The following is a 6,533-nucleotide window of genomic DNA, read 5'->3' on the forward strand; positions in this document are numbered from 1 at the left end:
GAAAATCATAAAAAGAGAGGGAAAAGAAAAATTGGGAAAAGAAATGAGATGATGCAAGAAAATTTGGGGGGAAAGAGTCAAGAGCTTGAAAAAAGAAAACAATTACTTAAAAATATAAAATTGGCCAAATAGAAAAGGAGATGTACAATTCCACTGAAGAAAACAACTCTTTAAAAAGTCTATTTGACCAAATAGGAAAACAACATCTTAAAACTTAGAATGGGGCAAGTGTACGCAAATGATTCTATGAGTCGATTGAACAAATTGAAAAAAAAAATGGAAGAAAGTATAAAATAGGGAGCCAAGATGATGGAGAAAGCAAACACAACTCTCTACGCTCCTCTCATTCCCTTCATAACCAACTATTTAATTCAGCCTCAAAAATAGCTCTTCACTGCTTAAGTTCATGAAGATTAGAAGCACTACAATTTACCAGCCGAAGTGAATCTGGAAGATTGCCAGGAAAGGTTTGTCCTGAGGGGCCAGGAACAGACTAGGACAGGCAGCAAGAGACTAGCATCCTGAGCAGACCAGGGGAGGGGGTGATCTCTGTGGCTAGAGAAATTATAGAGACAACTCTGCTATAGGCTAACTGCTCTGCCTTGACAACAAAGCAGTAAACTGGCAGAGAAATTAAAGCCTAAAACAGAGGGTCCTCTAAAAAATGCCAGAACCTAAAGAGATCTGGCTGTGACCATTCAAACCCAGAAGTGACTCAGGCATTCTGTAAGTGCAGGCCTGCAGTCACATCCTGCAGTTCAGGGCTTTTGCAGGGGCAGTTACTAATCTGCACGGCAGGGGGACACAGCCTAGGCAGCCTCTAATCGGCACAGTGGGGGGGCTCAGCTTGGGGCAATAGAACTTCCCCAGCAGACTGTGCTTCCCTGACACAGTCCCTGCAAATCCATTCACTGCTCAACTGCTAATACCCACAGGCCCAGGGCAGGCTTTGGCTTGGGGTAGTGAAACTCTCACTGCTCAAGCATCTAGCCCCAGGACAGTCTTTATCTCACAAAGCTGGGGTTCTTTGCAGGGCACTTTCCCAGCTTGGCCCTTCAGGCCTGAGTTACTCCCTGGTGGAGAACTCTTTCCCAGAACACTCCAGTACCTCGCTGCTTTTTGTTGCCGGCTGGCAGAACAGCTACCCGTCCATACACCTTTCACTGCTCTGCAGAGGAAGTTGGTAACCTCCTGGCTCTGAAGGTAGACCCTACAGGATTTAACAAAATGAGTAAAAAAATCAAAAGAAAGACTGATAGTTTCTATACAAAAAGAGAACAGCTTTTCAACCCTGAAGAAACTAATAGCAGACAGTCTTCAGACAATTGTTGGTCCCCAATACAAAAGGCTCTCCTAGAGGAGACTATTAAAAACCTTAAAAGAGAACTAGAAGAGAACTAGAGAAAGGAAAGAGAAGTTATGCAAGAGAGTACAGAAAAGGCATATAACTCACTAAAAGAAAAATTTGATAAAGTGGAAAAAGAAAACAACTTCCTGAAATATGAATTGGAAAAGGTAAAAAACTCCCAAGAAGTGCAGTGAAACAGAATTTTTGAATTGGAAAAAGAAAATAACTCACCAAAAAAAAAAAAAAAATTAGTGAAATGGAAAAATATTCCATAGAGCAAAACAACTCAATTGGACATATACAAAAAGAAGTAAAAAAAAAAAGTGAATGAAGAAAATAACTCACTAAAAATCAGAAATGAACAAATAGAAAGGACTGATTCATTGAGACATCAAGAATTAATCAAGCAAAACCAAAAAAATGAAAGATTGGAAAAAAATGTCAAATATTTACTTGGAAAAACAACAGACCTGGAAAATAGATCTAGGAGAGATAACCTGAGGATCATTGGACTACCAGAAAATTATGATGAAAAAAAGAGCCTAGATACTATTTTACAGGAAATCATCAAAGAGAACTGCCCAGAAGTAATAGAACCAGAAGGTAAAATAGGCGCTGAAAGAATTCATTGAATACCTTCTGAAAAATATCCTAAAATAAAGAGTCTGAGGAATATTGTGGCCAAACTTCAGAATTTTCAGACTGAAGAAAAAATTTTACAAGCAGCCAGAAAAAAACAGTTCAAATACTGAAGTGCCACAATAAGAGTCATGCAAGATCTGGCTGCCTCAACATTAAAGGATCAAAGGGCCTGGAATCAGATATTCTGAAAGGCAAAAGAGTTTGGGATGCAGCCAAGAATAAATTACCCATCTAAGCTGAATATTTTCTTCCATGGAAGAATATGGACATTTAATGAAAAAGAGGAATTCCATTTGTTTCTAAGGAAAAAACCAGACTGAAACAAAAAAATGTGATCTCCAACAACAGGACTCAAGAGAAGTAGAAAAAGGTAAAATGAACTCTTAAGAACTGTATTTCTGTTGTGGATATACATAAAAAAACATATGTATAATTTAATTTTACCGATATAACATAAAAAAGGGAAGTAGAAATGGAAATGGGATAGTGTCAGAAAAACGGAAAAGGGGAGATAAAGAGGGAAACTACATGCAACGATGAGGCAAAGGAAACCTATCATATCTGAGGGAACTTAGAGAGGGGGAGGAACATTGTGTGAATCCTACTCTCATCAGAGTTTGCTCAAAGAGGAAATAATTGACATATTTGTTTTACAGAGATTCTTCTCTCACTTCATTAAAAAAGTGGGAGAGGAAAAGGGAGAAGGAAAAAGAGTAATCAGGGAAGAGTACAAGAAAGAGGAAGGGATTCAAAGGGAGGAGGGAAGGATTCTAAAGAAGGAGAGCTCCATGATGCAAGTGGGACCAATAAGTTTAATACTAGGGATGAAGGGAAAGAGGGCAAGAAAAAGAAAAGCATAATCTGGGGATATTAGGATGGCAGAAAATACAGAATTAGTAATTTTAACCATAAATATGAATGGGATGAATTCTCCCATGAAGAGGAGGCAGATAGCAGACTGGATCAAAAGTCAGAACCCTAAAACATGTTGTTTACAGGAAACACATTTAAAACAGGGAGATACATACAGAGTAAAGGTAAAAGGCTGGAGCAGCATCTATTATGCTTCAGGTGAAGTCAAAAAAGTAGGGGTAGCCATCCTTATCTCAGAACAAGCAAAAGCAAAAGTTGATCTAATTAAAAGAGATAAGGAAGGAAGCTATATCTTGCTAACGGATACTATAGACAATGAAGCAATATCAGTATTAAACATATATGCACCAAGTAGTATAGCATCTAACTTCCTAAAGGAGAAGTTAAGAGAGTTGCGAGAAGAAATAAACAGCAAAACTATAATAGTGGGACATCTCAATCTTGCACTTTCAGATTTAGATTAATCAAATCACAAAACAAATAAGAAAGAAATTAAAGAGGTAAATAGAATATTAGAAAAATTAGGTATGATAGATCTCTGGAGAGAACAGAATGGTGACAGAAAGACGTATACTTTTGGCTCAGCAATTCATGGAAACTACACAAAAATTGACCATATAGTAGGACATAAAGACCTCAAAATTAAATGCAAGAAGGCAGAAATAGTAAATGCTTTCTTTTCAGATCACAATGCAATAAAAACTACATTCAACAAAAAGTTGGGTGTAAATAGACCAAAAAATAATTGGAAACTAAATAATCTCATCTTAAAGAATGATTGGGTGAAACAACAAATTATAGACACAATTAATAATTTCAGTCAAGATAATGACAATGGTGAGACATCATACCAAAATTTATGGGATGCAGCCAAAGTGGTAATAAGGGGAAATTTTATATCCTTTGAGGCTTACTTGAATAAAATAGGGAAAGAGAAGATCAATGAATTGGGCCTGCAACTTAAAAACCTAGAAAAAGACTAAATTAAAAACCCCCAATCAATTACTAAACTTAAAATTCTAAAATTAAAAGGAGAAATTAATAATATTGAAAGTAAAAAAAAAACTATTAAGCTAATAAATAAAACTAAGAGTTGGTTTCATGAAAAAAACAATAAAATTGATAAACCTTTGGTAAATCTGATTAGAAAAAGGAAAGTGGAAAATCAAATTAGTAGTCTTAAAAATTAAAATGGAGCACTTTCCACCAATGAAGAGGAAATTAAAGAAATAATAAGGGTTACTTTGCCTAATTTTATGCCAATAAATTTGGTAACCTAAGCAAAATGGATAACTACCTCCAAAAATATAGGCTTCCCAGATTAAGAGAGGAAGAACTAAATTGCTTAAATAGTCCCATTTCAGAAAAAGAAATAAAACAAGTTATTAATCAACTCCCTAAAAAAAAAAAAAAAATCCGGGGGCCAGATGGATTTACATGTGAATTCTACCAAACATTCAAAGAACAATTAGCCCCAGGGCTTTATAAACTATTTGAAAAAATAGGGAATAAAGGAGTCCTACCAAATTCCTTTTATGACAAGGCATGGTACTGATACCTAAACCAGGTAGGTTGAAAACAGAGAAAGAAAATTATAGACCAATTATGCTATAATCTTAAATAAGATATCAGCAAAAAGACTACAGAAAATCATTCCCAGGATAATACATCACAATCTTATACCAGGAATGCAGGGCTGGTTCAATATTAGGAAAACTATCAGTATAATTGCTATATTAATAATCAAATTAACATATGATCATCTCAATAGATGCAGAAAAAGCATTTGATAAAATCCAACATCTATTCCTATTAAAAACACTTGAGAGTATAGGAATAAATGGACTTTTCCTTAAAATAATTAGCACTATCTAATTAAAACCAGCAGTAAACATCATATGTAATGGGGACAAACTGCAACCATTCCCAGTGTGATCGGAGTGAAACAAGGTTGCCCACTATCCTTGTTACTATTTAATATTGTATTAGAAATGCTAGCTTTGGCAATAAGAATTGAGAAAGAGATTAAAGGAATAAGAAAAGGCAATGAGGAAATCAAATTATCACTCTTTGCTGATGATATGATGATATATTTAGAGAACTCCAGAGACTCTACCAAAAAGTTATTAGAAACAATCCACACCTTCAGCAAAGTTGCAGGATACAAAATAAACCCACATAAGTCATCAACATTCTTATATATCACTAACAAAACCCAACAGATAGAATTGCAAAGAGAAATTCCATTTAAAGTAACTACTGATTGTATATAATATTTAGGAATCTATCTGCCAAGGGAAAATCAGAAACTTTATGAACAAAACTACAAAACACTCTCCACACAAATTAAGTCTGATCTAACCAACTGGAAAAATATTAAATGCTCTTGGATTGGGCAAGCAAATATAATAAAGATGACAATATTACCTAAACTAATCTATTTATTTAGCGCTATACCAATCAGACTCCCAAAAAACTATTTTGATGACCTAGAAAAAAATAACAACAAAGTTCATATGAAAAAACAAAAAGTCAAGAATTTCAAGGGAATTAATGAAAAAAAAATCAAATGAATGTGGCCTAGCTGTACCAGATCTAAAAATATATTATAAAGCAGCAGTTACTAAAACCATCTGGTATTGACTAAGAAATAGACTAGTTGATCAATGGAATAGGTTAGGTTCATAGGACAAAACAGCCAATAACTTCAATAATCTAGTGTTTGACAAACCCAAAGACCCCAGTTTTGGGGATAATAATGCATTATTTGACAAAAATTGCTGGGAAAATTGAAAATTAGTATGGCAGAAACTAGGCATTGACCCACACTTACCACTGTACAACAAAATAAGGTCAAAATGGGTTCATGACCTAGGCATAAAGAATGAGATTATAAGAAAATATAAACTACTTCATGAGAAAGACAACTGACCTGGGAAATAGTTTCAGAAGAGACAATCTCAAAAGCATTGTACTATATAAAAGCCAAAATTAAATGAAGGACTTGAACAGAATTTTTCAAGAAAGTATATGCTCTGATAAGCAGAGTAGAAAACTGCTTTGATGTCCTGAAACCCAGAGGCGAAATAGACAATGAAAATATTTACCAATTACCTCAGGAAAGAAATCCCAAGATTAAAACTCAAAGAAACATTATAGCCAAATTTCAGAATTATCAGGTCAAGGAGGTAGGGAGGAAAGGGCAAATGGCAAAAAGAAATAATTCAAATATCAGGAAGTCACAGTTAGGATTACATGGGACTTAACACCTGCAACATTAAAGGACTGAAGGATATGAAATGTGATATTCCATAAGGCAAAGAAACAAGAACTACAATCAAAAATTACTTACTTAGCAAAATTAAATATAATGCTGCAAGGAAAAAAAATGCTCATTCAATGAAATTGAAAGATTTCAAGTTTTCACAAGGAGAAAACCAGAACTAAACCAGAAATCTGATTTCCAAAATCATGAATCAAGAAAAATATTTTAAAAGTTTAAAAAGAGCAAAGAAAATATAAGGGATACAATGGAGCTAAAATGTATATTTTTACATTGGCAGATGATACTTATAGTTCTTAAAGATTAGACCATTAATAGTACAGCTAAAATGAATATACGTAGGCAGAGGACATAAATGTAAGATAAATTTGAGGGAATAACATTAAA

Source organism: Antechinus flavipes, chromosome 3 (genome assembly GCF_016432865.1).
Source record: "Antechinus flavipes isolate AdamAnt ecotype Samford, QLD, Australia chromosome 3, AdamAnt_v2, whole genome shotgun sequence".
In the NCBI taxonomy this organism is placed as follows: domain Eukaryota; kingdom Metazoa; phylum Chordata; class Mammalia; order Dasyuromorphia; family Dasyuridae; genus Antechinus; species Antechinus flavipes.